Raw genomic sequence first — 24,927 nt, forward strand, 5'->3', positions numbered from 1 at the left:
TCCATTCTTTCACGGATTTTTCTCTACATTTTAAAGAACCGCTTGGATTGACATGAAATTTGGCATACGCATAGCTTACATGTCAAAAAAGTGATATTGTGCCGACGTGTGCTTTTGCCCTGGGGGTGACTTTCACCCCCTCTTGGGGGTGAAAAAATATATGTCCAAAACAATTCCGGAAATGGGTAAACTGACTAATTTTAAGTAACTTTTGTTTTATAGAGCTTTTTCGCCAAGTCAACACTTTTCGAGTTATTTGCGAGTGAGTATGTTCATTTTTCAACAAAATAACCACATTTTTAGAAGGTTTTTCGCAAATAACTCAAAAAGTAAGTATTTTGTCGAAAAAAACCGTTCTTAGCAAAAATATAGCCTATAAAAAAGTAAAAAAAATGATGTACGCGTTAGGTCTCTGGATCTCGTAGAACCAGAGTTATAGCCAATGAAATATAGATTCATATTCACCAAATTTCAAATAGAATATTTCGACGTGAAATATCCAAAAAATTAAGCACTTTTTGGGGAAAACTCAGTTTAACTTTTTTAAATTGTTTAAAAAAAGCTTTATTTCTGTTTTTACGAAAAGTTTCTAGCATTAAATTTAAGCAAGTTACGCTCAAAATAAAGTTGGTCCCTTTTGTTTTTGCAAAAAAAAATCGGGAAGACCACCCCCTAATTAGCCACTTAAATGAAATTAATCGTTGCCGCTCCATAAATTATTTTACTTATATTGTGTTTATATGATCTGTAAGTTTCATTCGATTCAAAGTGTTTATTTTTGAAAAAATTTGGTTTCAAAGTAAAATTTTTAAAAATTTAAATTTTGAAAAATATGCTTTTTTTCAAAATAACTTAAAAATTGTTAGAGATACCAAAAGTCTCGAAATACAAAAATAGTCAATTTGTTTTTCTGAATATCATGTATTTTTTTGTTTTTCTGTTAGACAAAAATTAATCAAGATTTGGTGTTTCTAAATTTTCATACATTCGTGATCAGTGACTCGTTCAACCCCTTTTAACTACAGCCGTTTCAATAATAAGGACTTTGAACCGATGAAACTTACAGATTATATAAACAATATATACACGAGTCAAGAAACTTGTGAAGTCGTTACGATTACTTTCATTTAAGATACTAATTAGGGGGTGATTTTCTCGATTTTTTTACCAAAACCAAAAGGGACTAACTTTATTTTGAGCGTAACTTGTTTAATTTTGATGCTAGAATTTTTTTTTATAAAATAAAAATGAAGCTTTTTTTAAACACTTTAAATAAATTTAAATGAGTTTTCCCCGAAATGCGCTTCATTTTTGGTTATTTCACGTTAAACTATTCCACTTGGAATTTGACGAATATGAACCTATATTTCATTAGCTATAACTCTGTTTCTACTAAATAAAAAAACGTGATATATTCACTATTTTTTAAATTTTTTATAGCCTATATTTTTGCTAGGAATGCTTTTTCGACAAAATACTTACAATTTGAGTTATTTGCGAAAAACCGTCTAAAAGCGTGGTTATTTTGTTGAAAAAATGAACATATTCACTGCCAAATAACTCGAAAAGTATTGACTTAGTGAAAAAACTCTATAGAACAAAATTTACTTTAAATTAGCCAGTTTACCCATTTCCTGACTTTGTTTGGACGAATATTTTTTAACCCCCAAGAGGGGGTGAAAACCACCCCCAGGGCAAAAGCACATATCGGCACAATATAACTTTTTTTCTTTGACTTGTTAGCTGTGTGTATGCCAAATTTCATGTCAATCCAAGCGGTTCTTTAAAATTTAAAGGTTTTGCAATATTTTACCGTTAATGAATGGACTAAAATAAACAAAGAAAATTAGGAATAAATTTTACAAAAAAACACAAAAACACAAAATACAATATTTTGTGAAGACAATTAAACACTACTTTTGTATGTAAATGTAACAATGTAACAAATAAAGAACGAAACATAATTTATCAGTAATACATTTTGCAAAAAAACATGTCGAAAAAATTAGAAGCTACTTTTAATAAAATATTTTTAATATTTAATTACATAAGGTGTTCAAAATTATCTCCTAATACATTTATGTACGCCTAAAAACGATCATTGAATGAGCTACTTACTCTACGGAGCATTTGTAAATTAACACATCGAAATACACTTTGTATTCTATTTTTCGTCTCATCCCTTGTTGTTGGAGGTATTTTATAAACTTCATTATTAACGTAACCCCAAAAAAATCAGTCCAGTTTATTAAATTCTGGTGATTTGGGTGGCCACGCTACTAGTGCATTGAAAAATGAAAATATCTCGAAAATTAATAAATTTAGACATAGGGAATGTTATCTAAAAATTAAAGTACGGTAATGGAACTTTTCAATAGTGATATAAAATACAGGGTGTTCCATTTAAAATTACTGATAAAATAATGTACTTGCGTTTTGACTCAACCTGTATTTGATATAAAGAAAATTAGCAATATCGACCATTCTTGAAAATTTTGACAATACGTTAAAAAATATGGCATTAATAAACCATTGTTGGCTTTCTTATTTTTATTTATACAGGGAGTTGAACTTGTTACGATTTTCGTATAAAATTGGTTATAACTTTGTAAATACCCTGTATAACATAACAAACCTTTATATTTTTGTGATTAAGAAGTTAACAGGATTTCTAATATAAAATAAAATATAGGGTGTTCCATTTAAAAAAACAAAAATTAGGTCTACCACTGTGTTGTCGAACACCCTGTAATATTCTAACTAATTTTGTAATATGACGCTCAAAGGTGGCTAAAATTTTTGTCATTAACTTTTATTGCTATCTATTACTATAGCGGAGCTATTGAGCTTTACCTACTAATCAATCACCCTGTATGTAATATGATATTATTATGTTATTCAGTTTAATTAAGAATTCAATTAGCTAACTGAGTGGTTATGAACTCTTTATATTAAATTTTGAGATTATTACATTAGATCTTTAATGCATGTTGTTTTGTAAAAAAGTGCTTATCATCTTTTATCGGAATGGAAGGGTTATCATATTCATAATTTGTAGACAAATGATCAGTTATCAGTAATTTAAAAAATGCCAGTTGTTTTAAAAAATAAATTAAAAATATGTAATAGCATATTACATATTAAATGGTGAAGCATTAAAGAAAGCCTAATATTAAATGATATAATAGACATTAATGCGATTAGCACTACATTAAGGAATAACCTTATACAAGCAGGAAAAATGAGAAAACTTATGGAAACAAGGCAACAACTTCTAGCAACAAACAGTAGCTAAGCACAGAATATAAAGAATTAACAAAGCCGTTAAAAGAAAGGTAAGGGAATACGGGCAGTGCCTATCTCGGCCCAAGAAACAGGTAGGTCTTTTAAAAATGTCCCAAGTCGGCGCAAAGATTAAAACTGCCCGATATAAATACCAGCTCGGCTCATGGGATATTAATTGGTACTATCAAATAATTTTACATCTCAATGGAAAAAAATACATTTATAGTAAATACATATTTACCATAATAGGTACTTAGAAGCTAAATTCGGTGTAATTTCAAGATAAAAACGTAATTGCTTTTGACTACATGAGCAGTGGCGTAGCAGTTAATAGCAGCAAATAGTCAATATGTCTCAAATATCTAACCAAGTTTTGTCCTATGTATCAGTAGCGAAATCCATTCAACGGCCAACATTTCCAACGAAGAGAAACTGTTTCTTAACCCTACATTAGGCGCGCGGTTATTGCTGACGAGCTTAGTCGAAATTAAAAGCGAGGTCATAATTTTTTGGGTCTTTATTCGCAAGTAAATGAAAATGGTCACAAAAATAAGCCCAATTTAGTAAAAAACACAAATATTTTTTATCTTTGAACTTATAGAATGACCAATCGGCATGAATAATAAAGAATAGAACTAAAAAGTAAAAAAAGAACAAAACTATTAAATGGGCAAAGTAGCACAATTTTAGTCCGTCAAACATTCAGTGGAAATATCCCCAACATGATCCTTGAGTGCAAATTTGTCACATCTTTGGCATGCCCTTCTTGTTGACATATTGCAAATTCGTACATAAATACAACATCGTCCCACGTAATTTGTTGGAATATTGGGGGTGCCCCTATTTTTTATTACAGATTTTGATTCTTTGCATAAAAATAAGCAACTTTTTTTCGAAACATTTTTCCGAATTATGGATAAATGGCGCTATAATCGGAAAAAACGATTGTTGGAAATGGAAAATTAAATTAAAAAATGGGACGTCCCCACTAAAATGGAAAATTTTGCTTAACTTTTTTTAGTTTTAGGACCTAATAATCACAACCCAATAAGTCCCCAAAGCGCTAGAGTGACTGCACATTTAGCATACTTTGCTCCCCTACATATTTAAAATTATTTTTTAAAACGTTCCTTCTTCACTTTTCCCTGTATTATGCGCTTGTATATGCAGATATTCATACAAAAATACAAAAACAAACAAAACCTTTTTGATATGTCACAATCTTTTAGGGCTACGAATTGACGAAGGGAACCTTACATCAAAACACAACTAATATAAAATATATTCGTCAAAAATGGACTTGTTCTACCCGGAAATGTGATCCAAATGGAAATGAGACTCAGTAACTGCAAAAATCATATTTGCATAAAGTCTTTTGGCATTGGAATACGTGAATAAATGACTTTTAGGGAGATGGTTTCTCTTTATAAATAGAATATTACTGGTTTGTTGGCTGTATTTCAAATATACAGGGTGAGTTTTTAGTGCGGGATCGGTCAATAACTCCATTATGGTATAAAATATCGAGAAAAGTTATTTAAAAAAAATGTAGGCAATGATACTCTGCACGCTTGGAAAATATGTCCATTTATACAGGGTGATCAGTAACTGCGTGGTATATCAAACATATAATTTTTTAAATGGGACACCCTATAAATTTTTTCATATTTATATTCCCCTCATAATTCTTGTTCATATAATATATGGTTTTGCATTACTATACAGAGTATTTAACAAGTTATGACCATTTTTATTTCGAAATCACTGTGAGATTAACACCCTGTATATAAAGAAGTAATTCGTAGACAATAATTTGTTTTATGTAATAAGATAAACAATATACTGTAGTTTTTAAATTAACTCCAATTCACATCATTGACGAATATTTGTATACAGGGTGAACTACAAAACCAAATTACGATTTTCTCTATTTTTTTAGATGGATCAGCCTATATTTTATTTTTCAACATTATTGTATTTAATATACTCTTTCATTTTTATATAGCATTCCCTATATCTAAAATGATTACTTTCCGAGATATTTTTAGTTTTCTTCAAATTTCGGGAATACATTCAATTTTTCTAGTAGAAATAAGTTAGTATTGAGTGATAATTAAACAAAATTATTTTTATTAGATAAATAACTAACACAAAATATAAACCATAGTAATACGCATTGAATATACCAATAAATGTGATATTAAGAAATTATCATATTTCCCTACTATGCAAGAATCGTAAAATTCCTACAAAAAAAAATTTGTATTGTATATAAAAATATAACAAGATTATTTTTATTCAATAAATAACTTACATGAAACATAAATCAAAACAATATACAACTGATGTAACAGTTTTTAAATTGGTATATCAACAGCATTCTAAGCCAAGAATTTTTTAGTAGAACATTCATTTTTATAAGCACTTTTAAACTACAAAACAAAATTACGATTTTCTCAATTTTTTTTAATAGATCACCCTATATTTTATTTTTTTGAAATATTGTATTTATGATACTCTTTCATTTTTATATAGCATCTCCTATACCTAAACTTATTAGTTTCTGAGATATTTTTAGTTTTCTTCATTTGCCGGGAATACATTCAATTACATATTCTTATAAATGTAAATAACTTAACAAATAAGTATTATGTAATAATATAACAAATATTTTCATTCAATAAATAACTAACAAAAAAATAATAAACCATAACAAAATTTAATGAATGTACCAATTAATATGATGTTAAGGATATAAGTCTAAAGTAAATGTTGAAAATGACCACTTTCAACGTATATGCAATTTTGTAACCGATATTCAAATGACCGAGCCACATTTCTAACATTTTTGTAAGTCAATATTATTAAAACCTTCTTTTATTCCATTTTTCATATCATTAAGCGTTGTTGGATGCTTCTGGTATACAAGGTTTTTTATATAGCCCCACTTGAAAAAATCAATTTTGGAAGAACTGGAGCACCGTCGTATAAAAACCTCAACCGTCAAAAAATGTGGACCAATCACATAATCTCTAACAATATCACCTTAAACATTTATAGATCACCTAGTTTGAGTGTTAACAAAGTAGGGATTTCTTATTGATGCATATTAATGAAATTTAATATGAAAATTATATTATTAATAACTGCGGGTCACAATCTGCTATTAGGAATGTGTTAGTAAAAACTTCTTGGCTTAGAATGCTGTTGATATAATAATCTAGAAACTATTAAATTAGTTGTATATTGTTTTGATTTATGTTTTGTGTGAGTTGTTTATTAAATAAAAATAATCTTGTAATTTTATTATACACAACATACCTATATTTTTTTTGTAGGAATTGTATGATTCTTGTGTATTAGGGAAATATGATAATTCCTTAATATCACATTTATTGATACATTCATTGCATATTGCTATGGTTTATATTTTGTGATAGTGATTTATTGAATAAAAATAATTTTGTTTAATTATCATTCAATACCAACTTATTTCTACTAGAAAAATTGAATGTATTCCCGAAAGTTGAAGAAAACTAAAAATATCTCCGAAAGTAATAAGTTTAGATATAGGGAATGCTATATAAAAATGAGAGAGTATAATAAATACAATATTTTTGAAAAATAAAATATAGGGTGATCCATTTAAAAAAATAGAGAAAATCGTAATTTGGTTTTGTAGTTCACCCTGTATACAAACATTCGTCAATGATTTCAATTGGACTTAATTTAAAAACTACAGTATATTGTTTATCTTACTACATAAAACAAATTATTGTCTATGAATTACTTCTTTATATACAGGGTGTTAATCTCATAGGGATTTCGAAATAAAAATGGTCATAACTTGTTAAATACTCTGTATAGTAATGCAAAACCCTATATTATATGAACAAGAATTATGAGGGGAATATAAATATGAAAAAATATATAGGGTGTCTCATTTAAAAAATTATATGTTTGATATACCACGCTGTTATTGATCACCCTGTAGAAATGGACATATTTTCCAAGCGTGGAGAATATCATTGCCTACATTTTTTCTAAATAACTTTTTTCGATATTCTATACCGTAATGGAATTATCGACCGATCCCGCACTAAAAACTCACCCTGTATGTATATGTAAATATACACACAACCAAACTTATATGGAATCATCTGATATTTTTTATAATTTTAAGCGAATTAAATCTAAATTTGATTTTCTTCCATTGCACCTCTTCTAAGTCTACCCACAGGTTGTAGAACCAAATAAACATGCCTGCGAACGATTAAAGTTCTTCTTTGTGTGCTTGTTTTCAAGCGTTGGCTATCGTCGTCAACGGCGAATCCAGCAACCTTGCAAGGAGGGGGCAATAAAATAAAAAAAATTACGCAGGATTCCTTTTCGGAATGGGCTGTTACTTTCTTTTCCTTCATGTACCACGTCCTTTCAGAACGTTGGGTTATATCATAGCTATCTTAACTATTTTATTCACTGCCACCCTAAATCAAGCACGAAGTGCTTCTTTGTCCTGGACTGCGTTTGGCTTCTATTTTCACTTGCAGAATATTTAGTAGAAACCTATATTTGAAACTTCTCATTACATGTCCAAAATACTCCACTTTTCTCTTCTTAATGCCTTCTATAATCTCAGTAGTCTTGCTGAGACGTTCTAGTATGGTGGAATTTCGAATCTTCTTGACCAAAGATACTTTTAAAATTCTTTTATAGCACCACATTTCGACCTTCATAACCTCAAGGCGATTTAAGTAGATCGATTTTAACGAAAAGTCTTGGATTTAAAATATTATTTATTATTTTTATTTAAGTTTTTTTAGTTGTTTAATTGTAGTAAACTTTGTATCTAAGGCTTTTCGTCTTCTAGTGCGGCAGATTCGTGCAAATATTATAAGAATTGTGTATTTAATGATAGAAGCATAAAATTGGGACTACATATACTACACATATAAAGGTTTAAGTTTAGATAGGAGCCAATCTCGGATTTTGCCTTTTACAAAAATGGCGGGGAGTCAAATTGGCGACTATACATATGTGATTAATAGCACGATAAGTTCTGAACGAGACTTCAGATTTCAACCAAATTTGGTATATAGGTTCTTTTTTTGATGTATAAGATCGAGGTCTTGAACCGGAAGAAGCGGTTTACCGGAAGTTGTGTTTTTCCTGGTTTTTATGTAAAAATATGTTGTTTTTTTTTCAATTATTTCACCCCGTATGTATTAATTTTTCAAATAGTTAATACGGCCATTGAAAAGAGCGTAAAAATATTTTTTAGGAAATATTTTTACTTTTTAGTTATGTTAATTATCATTTATTAAGTGCAAAACGTATCTTCACATATACCTATATGCGGCAGATTCGTGCAAATATTATATAGTCCATGTGGTGAGACCGCTCCCGTCTGAAAAAATTTCTGATTCGGTTTCTTTGTGGATTCCTATTCAAAAATATCCCCTTTAAACAAATCTGAAGGGTGCCATGCGGAATTTTTGGGCAGAAATTGTTTAAACAATTTTTTTAAACAAATACAAAATATCGCGTTTTTTGCTCTGGAACATATATTTTTAGGGTTTTTGGGTCATTTTAAACAAGAAGGGTATCTTGTAATTTTTCTTAAAAATTAATAGTTTTCGAGTTATAGGCGATTTAAAATCTGAAAAATGCGAAGATACGCATTTCGAGGCTTAAAAACTCATATTTAAATTAGTATTTTTGAGGTTGATAGATTCTTAAATTGAAGATTAAACATTCAGCTTCAAGATTCTGAAGAGTGATCGCGTCTAACCTTAATTTATACCGTCGTTTTTTAATTGTTAAATATGCGTGTTTATCCGATTTTTTTGCCGATGCGGCGAGCTCTATTTCAAAAATCTCCTATTTTCCACCGAAAATATTTTTTCTAGATTCTTTGGGATATTCTAAATAAAATAAGTTTCTTGAGATTTTTCTCAAAAGTTAATAGTTTTAAAGTTATGAGTGATATAAAATCCGAAAAATGCCAAATAAACGCATTTTTGGATTTTAAATTACTTATAACTTTAAAACTATTAACTTTTGGGAAAAATGTCAAGAAACTTATTTTATTTAGAATGTTCCAAAGAATCTATAAAAAATATTTTTCGGAGGAAAATTGGAGATTTTTGAAATCGAGCGCGCCGCACCGGCAAAAAAGTCGGATGGACATGCATATTTAACAATTAAAAAACAGCGGTTTAAATTAAGGTTAGACGCAATCACTCTTCAGAATCTTGAAGCTGAATGTTTAAACTTCAATTTAAGTATCTGGCAACCTCAAAAATACTAATCTAAATATGAGTTTTTAGGCCTCGAAAATTCGTATTTTCGCAGTTTTCAGATTTTAAATCACCTATAACTCGAAAACTATCAATTTTCGAGAAATTTTACAAAATACCTTTCTTGTTTAGAATGACCCACAAACCTTAAAAATATACGTTCTGGAGCAAAAAAAGGTGATCTTTTGTATTTGTTAAAAAAATTGTTTAAACAATTTCTGCCCAAAAATTCTGTCCGGCACCCTTCAGATTTGTTTAAAGGAGACATTTTTTAATAGGAATCCGCAAAGAAACCGAATCAGAAATTTTTCCAGACGGGAGCGGGCTCACCACATGGACTAATAAGAATTATTGTGCATTTAATGGTAGAAGCATATAATTTGGACCACATATACTACATATAAAGAGATTCAAATTTAGATACAAGGCCATCTCAGTTTTTGTTCCTTTTACAAAAATGACGGGCATCAAAATGGCGACTATACATATGTGACTAATAGCACGATAACTTTTGAACGAGATGTTAGATTTCAACCAAATTTGGTATATAGGTTCTTTTTTTGATGAATAATATCGAGGTTTTAAACCGGAAAAATCGGTTTACCAGAATTTGTGTTTTTACTGTTTTTTTTTTATATATAAAAATATGTTGTTTTTTTTCAATTCTTTCACCCTGTATATATTAATTTTTCAAAAAGGTGATACCGGCGTTGAAAAGAGCGTAAAAATATTTTTTAGGATGTATTTTGAACTCTTTAGTTATATTAATTACCATTTAATACATGCATAACCTATCTTCACATGTAGGTATCTATGTGCGGCAGATTCGTGTAAATAATAATATAAGAATTATTGTGCATTTAATGGTAGAAGCATATAATTTGGACCACACATACTACACATACAAAGATTCAAATTTAGATATGAGGCCGTCTCAGATTTAGTCTTTTACAAAAATGGCGGGCATTCAAAATGAATCTGCCGCCCATAGGTACATGTGAACGTAAGTTATGCATTTATTAAATGGTAATTAACACAACTGAAAAGTTCGAAATATTTCCTAAAAAATATACTTACACTCTTTTCAATGGCGTTATTACCTTTTCTGTGAAAAATTTTTATATACAGGGTAAAAGAATTGAAAAAAAAACAACATATTATTACATAAAAAAATCAGAAAAAACACAAATTCTGGTAAAACGATTCTTCCCCTTCAAGACCTCGATATTATTCATCAAAAAAAGAACCTATATACCAAATTTGGTTGAGATCTGACGTTTCATTCAAAAGTTATCGTGCTATTAGTCACAATGTATAGTCGCCATTTTGAATGCCCGCCATTTTTGTAAAAGGCAAAATCTGAGATGGCCTCATACCTAAATTTGAACCTTTATGTGCGCAGTATATGTGGTCCAAATTATATACTTCTATCATTAAATGCACACTTGTTTCACATATCGACTGCACTATTCCTCGTTTTACGAAAGATGTCGCTGTTTTGCGTCTCAAAGGTGGTACTACTGCATCGCGGTGATTTCCCTTAAATAGGCAGGCTGTTGATGTTTGGTTTAGAGTTGTGACTGCATAGCTCTACCGAGGATGCATGAGATGCAGAAATAGCTATCTGGAGATGGTGGTCCAACTCTGAATCAAATAAAAACAATAACTGCCTTTTCCTCCTTCCTAGATCGATTTTATTCACAGTCCAAGACTCGACACCATACAGTACGACTGATAACACGTACTTCGGAGAAGGAATTCTGTTTTATGTTTCAGTTATTCAGTTATCAACAGGACACAAAACCCACTATATATTTTCAATCGTAATTATCTCTTTCTTAAAAAAAATGCAACACCAGGCGAAGTCTCAAGGAGGGGAAAATTGATCCCATTGATCGCCCTTGGATCTGCGCCTGATCGTCGTATTAACAAGCTGTTGAAATGTTTCTCGGTCGGCAGCTATAAGAAACAAATCCTCGACCGTGTGACCTGTCCATAGTGTCCATTGTCTAATGTTACGCAGCCAGGACAGTTATTTTCTTCCAACCCAATGTTTTTCTTCAATTTTTCCCTGAATGATTCACCGGAGTAAGCGATATTTAGGTCCTCTCATTATATGACCGAAGTAATGAACCTTTCTCATTTTTATGACGTTGATCAATTCTCGCTCTTTGTCCATGGTCTCAAGCACACGTTCGTTAGATTTGTGTGCTGTCCATGGGATTATGAGCATGCGATGGTAACACCACAACTCGAACGCTTCTAATTTGTTGAGATTATTATTATTATACATTAAATTTGAGCAGGGGTCGCAAGACCCATATGCCCATTAAACTACAAGGTAATAATATATAGGGCGAGGCAGATAAAGGGCCTATTAGAAATATCTCGAGAACTAAAGACAATTGAATTATGAAAATTGGAATAAGGGGGTTTTGAAGACTGATCTATTTAATGAAAATATTTTCATCTATTTGGTACTTCCGGTTATACCGGAAGTTGCTTATAACTTCGTTTTTTTAAATGGGTTTTACATTTTTGGATTCTCCTCGATTTCTTCTTTCTTAAAATATAAGGTTTTGTAATAATATACAGGGTAGGTTACAAGATAATTACGTTTTCTTATTAATTTCGTAGCAATATTCCCACCCTGTAGGATTGTAGTAGTTTGACATAATAAACTATATTTAGTATATTTATTTTAATACAGTCTACTATTGTTAACAATTATTAGTGTAGCTAAATTTTTAATTTTACTATAGAGGGTGGGTCGAAACTCGGAATGAGTATTTTCTGAGTTTTCTTAAATGGAACACCCTATATTTTAGTATTGTAATGAAATGATATTTCATGGTACTTTTTACTTCTTAAGGATTCCCTATACCTAACTGCTTTAGTTTGTGCTTAATTGTTAATCGCACCAACAATCTTAACTTCGATGATATTTTGATACCTCAACCACTATTGGCAATTTTAAGTATAAGTATAGATTAATATGTATTTATTTCCAAAAAAATATTTGTGACTGAATATTTTCACGGCCAACCTAATACAATTTCACCTATTTTGTGTTGCAATTAATGTTTGGCTTTAATCACCAATAACTCACAAACTAAAGAAGTTAGGTATAGGGAATGCTTAAGAAATTAAAAAGTACCATAAAATATCATTTCATTACAATACTAAAATACAGGGTGTTCTATTTAAGAAACCTCAGAAAATACTCATTCCGGGTTTCGACCAACCCTGTATACTAAAATGAAAAGTTTAACTAGACCAATAACTCTTAACAATAGTAGACTATATTAAAAATCATTTGAACATTAATAGAGTTTATTATACCAATCTACTACAATCCTACAGGGTGTTAATGTTGCTACGAAATTAATAAGAAAACGTAATTATCTTTTAACCTACCCTGTATAATATTACAAAACCTTATATTTTAAGAAAGAAGAAATCGAGGAGAATCAAAAATGTAAAAATATACAGGGTGTCCCATTTAAAAAAACGAAGTTACAATCAACTTCCGGTATAACCGGAATTAGCAAAGAGAAGAAAATATTTTCATTAAATAGTTCATCCCTCAAAACCCCTGTATTCCAATTTTCAAGATTCTTTTAGCTTTAGTTCTCGAGATATTTCTAATAGGGCCTTTATCTGCCTCACCTTGTATAGTTAAATGGTTACATTACAATAGTTTCATATTAAGCAAACTAACTAACTAAATAAATATAAATAAGTATACAAAAACATAAGTAGCAAGTGTACAAGGTATTACAAATAAAATGTTCAATTAAGAAACAAGTGGTCATCCAGTTTCTTTTTAAAAATATTGACAGCCGGAAGGCTATTCCAAATCGAGAACACTCGATTACAGAGAAGAAATTGTCTAGTTGTTGTTAAAAAAGTTTTCTTTTTAAATTTAAGTTTGTGGCCACGAAGACGATTGTCATTGTCTAGTATAAACATACCCCTCATATTTCCGAAGTTGTATTTTACTATTCGAAACGTAATAATTAAATCGCCTGGAAGTCGACATTGTTCAAATAATGTAGTGAGATTGGCCATATTCAGTCTTTCTGTATACGTAGGTCCTGAGAGACCAAAAGACCAGTTGTAGGACACCACACAGTACCGCTATATTCCAGAACTGAACGAATGTACAGTTTATACAGATGAACTGAGCTCATAAATGACACTTTCGCGAACGTTTGATTTAGTAGATAAAATTTACTGTTAGCTTTTTTAGAAATATGCAAAATATGTTCAGACCAACTTAGATTTTTATTAGTAATAACACCTAGATCATTATGTGATTTCACTGTTTTTAACACGCTCCCATTAATAGAGTAAAGAAGACACGGATTATTTTTACCCATGTGAAGAAGAGGCAGCATCCAAGTAGAGCACCATTCCGATATACAATCAAGGTCATCTTGTAGTAACTGGAAATTTACAGAGGGATCGGAAAATAGCTTCGTGTCATCTGCATAGAAAGCTTTGTTGCATTTAATGTGAAATTGTAGATCACTGGAGTATGCTATGAATAAAATTGGGCCCAAAACTGATCCTTGCGGTACCCCACTCAAAACCGTTCTCTCGACTGAGAAAGAGTCCCCAACTCTAACACAAGACTTTCTATCTGTTAGATACGCGTCGATCCATTTCAGTAATTGACCACGGATACCAAGGTGTTCCAATTTATGTAATAGTCTTCGCTTTGGAACTCGATCAAAAACTTTAGCAAAATCGGGGTAAATAATGTCTACCGGGGCTTTTCTGTCTAATGCTCTTGACCATTCATTGACACACCAGAGAAGATTTGTCATTGTAGAACATCCTATGACAAAACCATGCAGCTCTTCTGGTATAACAAGTTCATTTTGAAGAAAATCAGAAATTGTCCCGGCAATAATAGATTCCATTACCTTACATATTATTATAGGTGTTAAGCTGATAGGTGACCACCCCCGAGAAGGGGTGTGAACCGCCACCAAGACAAAAGCACACATCGGCATAGGGTAGACTTTGTTTCTTCGGCTATTCCCTACTTACTGTGAAAATATCACGTAAATCGATATAGTAGGATAGAGTTCGGAGCCACATACCCTCATTGATTGCCCTACTAGTATTTTATTAGGTGGAGGCTGAATGGGTTTACAGGTGGTAAATGTATCATTTTAAAAGTTTGAAAATACTTTCCAAGCTGTTTTATTTCCTTATAAAATAGTAATGTAACGACATTAAAGTATTATTTCTTGCATAAATGAGGCGTAATACAGTGGGAACAACAAATATACTAAGGAAGAAGTTTAATTAACAATGTATATTTCTTTGAATAGCATATTCTTCATTATCTCAAATATTAAAACTACTAATTTCGGAAGTGCCATATCCATAAAACTAGAGCTGATACAATAAAACGGAATCCATATTTCGATTTATCGCCCCTAATATAGTATTTTTTTTTCCAAAACAATTTTTTTTCTGTAGGCCTGTGTTATTTTTCGTCGTAACTCACACGGGCTAGTAGTCCAGGAACCAAAGCTTTTCACCTCGCAATTTTTACAGAATGGATCAATTTGCTTGAAAATTTGAGAATAAGTAGTGGATAGTCCATGGATCAAAATCTATATGATGTCGACAGGCGCTTTTACCATGGGGGTGGTTGCCACCCCATCTCGGGGTTGGAAATTTTTTATTATATTTTGACCGCAAAAGTTAATAAAAACATTAATTCTAAGCAAAAAATGTTCTGTACATTTTTTTGATAGAATTAATAGTTTTTGATTTATTCGCTATCGAATGAGTAGTTTTATATCTAAAAAATCAATGTTTTTCGATGGTATACTCATTTACGATTCACTCAATTTTCGCCATAGAACAAATTTTATCAAACCAAGTTCTTGGGAATTAAATTACCTACAATTTTATATTTAAACATTTTTTCGTATCTCAGATGCTAATCTTTCTATTCTGAAGAAAATATCATGTTTTACCAAATTACAAACCTTCATTATGCGTTTTAAACTTCAGTTCTTTAAAAACTGATCACTCTAAGCCAGTCAAACTTCTAGAATCTATTAATAATATATAAATAAAGAAGAATAAATAAGGCTAATGACTAAAAACACCGCCAACTTACATTATTATGCTTCCAATTGGATTTCTCCTTTTTTTTTCAAAAAAATATATTGATTTTTAACCGTAACTTTTTCATTCTTTATCTTAGAATGTTGATTAAAAAAGAATTTTGTAGGTTTTTACAAGATTTATAAGACTATTGATATTAAATCTTTTTAAAATTCTCAGTCACAAAAAGAGGTGGCATTGAAGGGGTTGTTAAAGGTGGGTTTTGCATGATATTACAAGTTTTAATTGTCAATAGGTCACTCAATTTTTGCCATAAAAAAAATTTTTTGCAAACGAAGTTCTTGGGAATTAAATAAGCTGCAATATAATAGTGAAATATGTTTTCGTATCTCTGATGCTACTCTTTTTATTCTGAAGAAAAAGGCATTTTTTACCAAACTACAAAAACTCGTTATTCGCTTTTAGCTCAATTTTTATTTAAACTAATCATTAACCCATTAACAATACATAAATCAAGAACACCAAATCAGGCCAATTACAAATTTTAATTAGGGTGGTGATTAGGGGGTTGTTTACTTTTGTGCTGAAAAAAATAGGGACTGACATTCTTTTTATTATGTCACTTAATTTTTTAGCTAGAGATTTTCTTTATTTCTGGAGATACATAAAATACTTTCAATTAGTTTTAACAAGTTATCCTCGAAAAATGCATAGTTTTCCCGTCCTTTGACTTTGAAACTACAATATTTAGCATTTGACGAAGAAGAGCCAATATATAATAAAGTATAGCTCGATTACTATTGGTCTTAACGAAAATAAAAAAAAAACGGTTTTGTTTATTTTTTCAAAAGGTACATTTTTGTTAAGTAAAGTTACTTTGATAAAACGAAAGCTTTTTGAGTTATTAGCGGAAAACTGATTAAAAACATTGATTTTTTTGATATAAAACTAACACTTTCGATAGCGAATAAATCGAAAACCATTAATTTTATCAAAAAAATGTATGGAACGTTTTTTGCTTATAATGAATGTTTTTATCAACTTTTACGGTCAAAATATAATAAAAAATTTCCACCCCATGGTAAAAGCGCCCTTTGGCATGATATAAATTTTGATCCTTGGACTATCCACTACTTATTCTCAAATTTTCAGGTAAATCGATTTATTTTGTAAAAATTTCGAGGTTTTGTCCTATTTTAAGCTTCATTACTTGGACTATAGTTTTCTTTGATTTTTCGCATTTTATAGGAGTGGTTTGTATCGGCTTTTAATAATCTCACTAATGCCCTGCTTGATAATTTTGGATGACTTCTTAGTTTCAAAATCGAAAATTACTCTTTCGGGATATGAGAACTGAACTTTACTGAACTTAATTAGATTGATGCACTCTAGGGATGAAAACATTTAGTAAATCCGATTGAATATTTGACTTAGTTTGGACCAACGTCAAGTTAAATTAATACTTTGATTGTTCATTTCTTAATTTAAGGAACACGATAAAGGAAAATACTAATGTATGCTGGTTTGCTTTGCCCTATAAAAAATTCAAGCAAACCACTAAAAATTATCTTAAGTTAATCTCACCTCTAACTTGCACAATTGTAATAATTATAACTATTCATACTTTACTTCTGTATAATGAGAAGAACAAACAGGGAAAATGAGTCAACCAAAATTTGTTGTTGTGTCTAATCTAATCTAATCTAATCTAATCTAATTAGCCTTCTTCGGTCCATCTTTGGACATAGGCCTCCCCAATCATTTTCCATTCTTCTCTGTCTGTCGCTACAGTTATCCAACTGGAGCCCATGTGCTTCTTGACATCATCTGCCCATGTCATTTTTTGGCCTTCCTCTGCTTCTTTTATATTCCAACGTTCTCCAATTTATGAGAATTTTGTTCCATCGGTCTTCTTTTTGTCTTATATTTTGTCCGGCAAATCTCCATTTCAACTTTGCAACTTCTTGTCTAACATCCCTAACTTTGGTTTTCTCTCTTATCCACTTGTTTCTCTTTTTATCCAATAGTCTTATGTGCAACATTTGCCTTTCCATTGCTCTTTGCGTTTTGATGATCTTGTCCATGTTTGCTTTTGTAAACGTCCACGTTTGGGTACCGTAAGTGAGAACAGGGACTACGCATTGATTGTATACCTTGATCTTAAGATGTTGTGGATATCTTTTGTTTTTAAGGATGTTTAGTTTTACAAATGCCACCCATGCCAGTCTAACTCGTCTTTTGATCTCTGCTGTTTGGTTTTCCTTGTTAAGTTTTATAATTTGACCCAGATATATATAATCGTGAACTTGTTCTATTTTCATCTTATCCGATCCTCATTGTGATGTCCTCATCTGTATTTGTTATGATTTTGGTCTTGCTGTAATTCATATTAAGGCCTATCTTTCCGACTTCTATGTCCAGTTCTTTCATCATTTCAAACAATTCTTCTTTTTAATCGGTTATCAATACGATGTCATCGGCGTACCTTATAGTCTAGCGCCAGAGGGCTCACCGTGTTCTTTTCAATTCTGATGGACACACTCAACGGTTTCTTATGGATTTTTGGCTGCTGATTAAGAATTTCGAGGGTGGATTTCGATCAAAGTGGTCAAAAAATTGTTATAAACCATTTAATTGTTTATAAATTGTTTATACGGTTCTGGCTCATAAACTAAAAGAGATAAAAAAGAATGTTTCAAATAAAATTTGTTCGTTAATAAAAACCAAAAAAAAAACGTTTACAAAACTTAAATCCAACAATTATAACTCCAGATATTGTAAAATTAGTGCACAATGAAAATTGCAATTTGCAAAATAAATATTTTTCGAAGCTTTATCGATCGTAACTCGGCTTCTGCACATGAAAATGAGCCTTAGGAGGTCTCATTTTAAAGCTTCATAAAATAGGCTTCCAAAAAAAGTTTGCTAAATTACCTTATCTTCATTTGTTTTAAAGTTATACCCATTTGAAGTAATAATTTTCTTAAAAAAATTGTACAATAATTTGTTTATAGGGTTTCAAGCAAATTTGAGCTATAAATATTTATACTTTAGTTAACAATAATGATAGAAGAACTCAAAAGGAATAATTTGAGCTTAAGAAAATGTGTGTAAGTTTAGTTTTTGTCAAGGTATCGATATTTTAATGGCGCTCTATGAGGCGCAACATCGGCTCACAGTCAAGTATTTTTCGACGCTTTATCGATCGTAACTCGGCTTCAACGCATGCAAATGAGCCAATATGTGATATCCATATAAAAATGGATCGAGTTATTTTGCAGCATCATCATTGCATATAAAACGAGCATTTATGTTGTGGCGGCATACACACAATTGACGTGCCTTGATGATGCTGTAAAAGAACTAGATCCACTTTATATGGACACTATCCACTATCCACTGGATATCTATATGATATAGATTATATCTATATCATAAGGATAACTAGACTCTGAAGCCCCAGAAAGTTTTAGTTTTACTGCCTACAAGAACAGATTTATTACCACCATGTAACTGTAAAAATTGCTCTAAGAACTTATGCAGATGTAAAAAAGCTGAGATTCCCTGTATATCTCGATTCAGATGCATGAAGCAAAAAGTTTGTAAAAACAGTATTAATAAATAATATCAACTTACTTTTTAGTTCTATTTCTGAAATATTAGTTTTTAATGTTTTTTTTTTCTCATTTATTACAAAAAATAGAAGACAAAGTAAATAGAATGAAAGGTGATAAGAGGTACAGTATGATGATTTAATTATAAGAAGTATATAATAAAATTTAGAATAAGAAGTATATATTAAAATACATAGAAATTATAATTTGCATCGAGAAGTTAACATGCATAAAAAGGTGAAACAAGCAGCTGGTCTTCAGAAATCCAACACAGCTAGCAAATTGCGAGACCAACAGGGGAATATCATCACAGACAGAAATCAAGAAATCTGCATATGGACAAAATACATACAGGAACTTTTTGATGATACTAGATCCGAACAACCTCCATCCTACATATGTGATGACCACTTACCAATCACATCAGGTGAAGTGGAAAGAGCAATATCACAACTAAAAGATGGCAAAGCTCCTGGACCTGACAATGCATATGCTGAACTCATAAAACTATTTGACACCGACGGTACTCAACGCCTAACCAAAATGTTTAACGACATATATTTAAGCGGAGTAATACCAAAAGCATGGTTGAAGTCGACGTTTGTTGCTTTACCAAAGAAAACAAAGTCCGTATCCTGCAGTGATTTCCGAACCATCAGCTTAATGAGACATATTTTAAAGCTATTTCTAAAAATTACACATCAAAGGATATATAGGCTGTGCGAAGAAAAAATCAGCCGAACACAGTTTGGTTTTCGAAATGCAGTGGGTACAAGAGAGGCTCTATTTAGTATACAAGTGCTATTTCAACGATGTAGAGACGTGAATTGCGATATTTATGCATGTTTCATTGATTACCATAAAGCGTTCGATACAGTAAAGCACGACAAGCTGATGGAGATATTAACCAATATTGGAATAAACACCTGTGATTTAAGGATTATCAGCAATCTGTACTGGAATCAAACATCATCTATCCGGACAGAGGCAGGAGAATCCGACGATATCAAAATCAAACGTGGGGTCCGTCAGGGATGTATACTATCCCCACTGCTGTTTAACATCTACTCTGAGGAAATCTTTCAAGAAGCATTGGATGATGTTGAAGCCGGAATTAGAATTAACGGAGAATGTATCAATAACATAAGATACGCAGACGACACTGTGGTATTCGCTGACAGTTCTGAAGCCCTGCAGGAGTTAATGAGCAGAATCGCAGAAGTCAGTCACAGATACGGACTTTCACTAAACACTAAGAAAACCAAATGTATGATGATCTCTAAGAATGAACAGCAATTTGGACGAATCAGTGTGAATGGTCAACAAATAGAAAGAGTAAAAACATACACCTACCTTGGTACGAACGTCAATGAAAATTGGGACCATTCTATAGAAATCAAATGTAGGATAGAGAAAGCAAGATCTGCATTTCAAAAAATGGCAAAGTTGTTCAAATGTCATGATTTGTCGATACCCATAAAAGTCAGATTACTACGATGTTATATATTTCCTATACTGTTGTACGGAGTTGAGCCGTGGACTCTCACAGACGCCACCTGCAAGAAAATTGAGGCTTTTGAGATGTGGCTTTATCGTCGAATCCTGAAGATATCTTATACCGACCACATTACTAATGAGGGTGTTTTGCTGAGAATGAAAAAAGAAAAAGAGCTGTTGATCAAAATAAAAACAGCCAAAATCGAATACCTCGGTCACATAATGAGGAACAGTGAGAGATATGGACTGCTGCAACTGGTCTTGCAGGGAAAAGTAGAGGGAAAGCGAGGACCAGGAAGGCGAAGGATTTCCTGGCTGAAAAATCTACGAACGTGGTTCAACACAACCACTACAAATCTTTTCAGAGCAGCAGTGTGCAAAGTGCAGATTGCCATGGTGGTCGCCAACATCCGAAACGGATAGGCACTACAAGAAGAAGAAGAATCGAGAATTTAGCACGTGAACCTTTACGCGGTGAGCTGATCTTGCGCCTCAAAGCACACTATTGAAATATCGATATCTTAGCCAAAAATAAACCTACAAACATTTTGGTAACCTCAAAATGTTGCTTTTAAGTTCTTCTATCATTATTGTTAATTAAAGTATAAATGTTTGTAGCTTAAATTTGCTTAAAACCCTTATAAACAAATTAATGTACAATTTTTTTAAGAAAATTATTATTTCAAATGGTTATAACTTTAAAACAAATAAATATCAAATAATTTAACAAACACAGTTTGAAAGCCTATTAATGAAGCTTTAAAATGAGACCTCCTAAGGCTCATTTGCATGCGTAGAAGCCGAGTTACTATCGATAAAGCTTCGAAAAATATTAATTTTGCAATTTGCAATTTTCATTGTGCACTAATTTTACAATATCTTGAGTTTTTATTGTTGGATTTAAGTTTAGTAAACGTTTTTTGCTTCGTTTTTTATTAACCAACAAATTTTATTTAAAGGATTATTTTTTATCTCTTTTAGTTTATGAGCAAGAGCCTTATAAACAATTTATAAACAATTAAATTGTTTATAACAATTTTTTGACCACTCGGATCGAAATCCACCCTCGAAATTCGTAATCAGCAGCCAAAAATCCATAAGAAACTGTTGAGTTTGTCCATCAGAATTGAAAAGGACACGGTGACCTCTATTTGGCGCCTAGACTATTAGATGGTTCACGCGTTGTCAACAAATTTTTATACCTTTTTCTTCCCATTCTAATATTTTAAAGATATCTTCCAGAGCCTGATTTAAAAGTTTCGGTGATATTGTTTACTACAACTAAATATTAGATAAAGCTAATTACTACTACAGTAAGAGTCATCATAATCATTTTCAATGGGTAGATATAAAACAATTATAGGCTAATTTACTACTAAAGGTGTGCCAAAAATTCACGAAAGTTTCTGATTTGTCCCCATTTTGCAGTAAAAAACAGTTTGACAGCTGACAATTTAGGGTTAGTAAAAATGAAGCGTTATATGAAAGCACAAAGAGTTTTCATTTTTGAACAATATTTTAAAACTAATGATGTTTGACGGTTACACTTTGAAAATTTCCTACAAAATATGGTTGCAATGTTGCTAACTGGGAAGAGATTCATTGAAAAATTCAGAGAGACTGGATCAGTTGGTGACGCTAAATACACTGCTTGTTCAAATACAAGCCAATCAAATATCAATATCGAAGAGCGTGACAGTATTGGTACAATTCCAGTAACATCAATTTGGCGTCGTGGACAAGAATTGCAAATTTCAAGAAGGTCTGTAAAGCAGATACTCACTAAAGATACATCTCCATGCTTAACAAGGTCAATTGATATAAGAACTGAACCCTAATGAACATGCGTAGCGAAGAGAATTCGTTGAATAGATTGATGAACATCAACAATCGATGCTGATTTTTCGAGCAAAATCATCCTTAGCGATATATTAGCATGTTTTCACCATGATCTCTTTGTTAGTTGTCAAAATTGCCACATGTTACTGTTAAACAAAATTCACATCGTGTCACTGTTTGGTGCGGATTTTGTCTGGAGTCATCATGGGTCATACCTCTTTGAAAATGAAGCTGGTTAAGCAGTGAGTGTTACAGGACCTCCATATCACAATATGATATTCTATATGAGTTCTTTCGCCTAAATTGGATGATTGGATGAGTGATGTAGACGATATGTGGTTTCAACAAGACGGTGTCACATGCCATACAGAGCCCGTAACACGATTCATTTACTGCATGAGATATTATCTGAACGTGTAATCTCTCGTTTTGGTGATAAGAATTGGTACCCTAAATCGTGTGATTTAACATCATTAGATTTCTTTTATGAGGTTGTATTTAAAATCAAAGGTCTAGTCTAACAAGCCTACTACCACCCGTGCATTGAAGGAGGAAATTAAAGGCTGCATCAACGAAATTCAGCCACACTTGTGCAAAAGAAATCTAGCAAAATTTCGACAAAAGAGGATTCAGGTGCCAGCAAAGCCATGGAGGTCATTTGCCTGATGGGATATTCAATACATAACCCCATCCTATGTACTTTACGATTCAATAAAAAATTACAATAAAAAACAGTGTTTCCTATTAAATTCAAATTTTGTGACAACCTTTATATCCGCTGACACGTAATTTCAGCATATAGACCTGTATCTCGCGTACCAAAAAAAAGTTGATTAATAGCAAGCTGAAAATTTGTTAATAGCTTAACGGTGTCTAGTCGGACAAACTTTCATGTACGGGAACACTGGAACAGGGGAAGTTTCAATTGTGGAACAGTTTAAAAATTTGGAACGTCAGATTACGAAAACGTCCCATGTATTTTGTCAGACAGAACATCCAATTAATTTGTTACCCTTTCATTAAACTCTCATGCAAAAATCAGACTGCTATTACTAACCAACATGATTCCTGTCATTTGACATGTTCTTCGTGTTCCACTCATTAAAATACCCAGTGGTGATAAACACCAGTCTGACTTTTGCATGAGAGTTTAATGAAATGGTAACAAATCAATTGGAAGTTCTGTCTGACAAAATACATGGAACCTTTTCGTAGTGTGACGTTCCAAATTTTTAACCTGTTCCACGATTAAAACTTCCCCTGTTCCAGTGTTCCCATACATCAAAGTTTGTCCGACTAGACCGTTAAGCTATTAACAAATTTTCAGCTTGATATTAATCAACTTTTTTTGGTACGTGGGATCCAGGTCTAATAGTAACGCAAATGGAAAATAATTATTTAACCCGCGAGTAGTCGCGCGGTGAGATAGAATCTCAATTTTTATCTTTTTTCACGATAACTTGATGAAAAATTTTGCAATTTTGAAAAAATTTCGTAAGTGCCTCGAGGAAGGGTGTAGTAATGCGTAGGAATTTTTTTTCTTCTTCTTCTTTTTGTGGAATTTATGGCTTTGGGGAGAGCCAATTTGCTTTAACCCGCGAGTAGTCGCGCCTTTAGACAGAATCTTGCATTTCATCCTTTTTCGTAATAATATGTACAATAAAATTTGCCAGTAACGGCCACTAAAAATTAAAGAACTATTGGCCGATATAGAAAGGTAGACGGTATTGCCAGTTTTTGTAGTCTACATAATTGGTTTGGGAAATTTTTAAACTGGCCGTTAGGACAGGTGACCGATGTTGGCAGGTGGCCGTTAACACAGGTTTTTTAAATAAAATTGTTAGAAATATATATTTTCAATATAAAAAGTAGATAAAAATAGTACAAAATAAAAGTTTGTTTTAAATTCGTATTTTCAGATAGAATCTCACACGCGACTATCGACGTTACAGAAGTGAGCACGACTACTCCCGGGTTAAGGCCATCGGTACATAATTCGCAAATATTTTACGGCTCTCCCTACTTTTTCTGTCTTTACACGGTAAATTACGTTTAGTAAAATTCACACTGGTATGGATATGTAAACATTACTAGAATGTCATTCTACTTAAAATTGTCGTCATTAACTTAAAGAGATGGCTTTTGAATGTTCTTGGATAACTGTTATTTGTATAATTGCAAATTATTAATTCAGTTAATAAATGTGATAATTTCTTCACTAACTATGTATTCAGTGATTGTAATAATTTATATGTACAACAAAAACTAATACTCAATCGAGAAAAGACGAAAAGTGT

The sequence above is a fragment of the Diabrotica virgifera genome, chromosome 1 (genome assembly GCF_917563875.1).
Source record: "Diabrotica virgifera virgifera chromosome 1, PGI_DIABVI_V3a".
NCBI classification, from domain to species: domain Eukaryota; kingdom Metazoa; phylum Arthropoda; class Insecta; order Coleoptera; family Chrysomelidae; genus Diabrotica; species Diabrotica virgifera.